This window comes from Zootoca vivipara, chromosome 1 (assembly GCF_965207765.1).
Source record: "Zootoca vivipara chromosome 1, rZooViv2.hap1.1, whole genome shotgun sequence".
Taxonomy (NCBI): domain Eukaryota; kingdom Metazoa; phylum Chordata; class Lepidosauria; order Squamata; family Lacertidae; genus Zootoca; species Zootoca vivipara.
Window position 1 is genome coordinate 39,826,025 of NC_142582.1, and position 995 is coordinate 39,827,019.

A 995-nucleotide genomic window follows, 5' to 3' on the forward strand; every position below is an offset into this window, starting at 1 on the left:
ACACGTATCCAGGGAATAAAAAGCAGCAACAGATGCTTTCCTCTGACTTGTGCAAACTAATTATATTAAATGTCTGCGTATCGCTCTCAAGTATCCAAAGCGCTTCACGCTTGTGACCCTTGCAATAATCCTATATGGAAGTCAGAATTATCCCTCGTATTGGATGAAGGGAAACTGCTTAGGTTAAACAGAGCAGAGACAAGATTTGAACACTGACTTCCTGGTTCAAAACTGACAGCCTCTATGCAAGTACTGTACAGTAAACGCATAACGTAGCCTTCAGCTCAGGTTCCCCTCTTTGTGCGTGGGGAGGGGGAGCACCTTAGGTGAGCATTTCGTGCATCCACACCATCAGGATGCATGCGCAAATTTAGCAATCTGGCACAGAATGGGGGCATTTTACAACTCGTCCCTCTCTCGTTTTCTTAAAAGTCCGTTTCTAGTCCTCAAGGATGTCGGGTATGTTCTCTCTCGAAAGTAATACTTATGGCCGGGAGACGACTTGGTGTCTCCGCTCGGTCTCCCGCGAGGGCACCCTTCACCTTCTCTGCATGCAGTCAGTTCGGCAAGCTGCCGCCTCAAATGCTGCCAAAGCGCCACATGAAAGACAGGAGAACATAAACACCAAGCACATTTTGCTCTCTAATGGAGACGAGTGTGTGCCGGTGTGCACGCCTATACTGTGACCGGTGCGATCATGACATCTGAGGTATTAGCCTACCCTTAGATCCTCCCCCCCCCCCACAAACCCATCCCCAGCAACCTCAAGCTGTTCTCTACCTGCTCCACAATATGAGACGGCCCTGCGGTCCCTGCACCAGGTTGAAACTATTGGGGACAGGGCACTGAAGCCGAAGCTTCTTGATATGTGTCGATTATTTAGGAGCAGAAGGCATCGCCCCGGGAAAAGCCAGACCAAAACGAGCTCCTTTCTTTGCACGGCTCCGTTTTTTGTCCCGTGGCTGTCTCTGTACGGAAAGGGCGGCCTTTTTCCC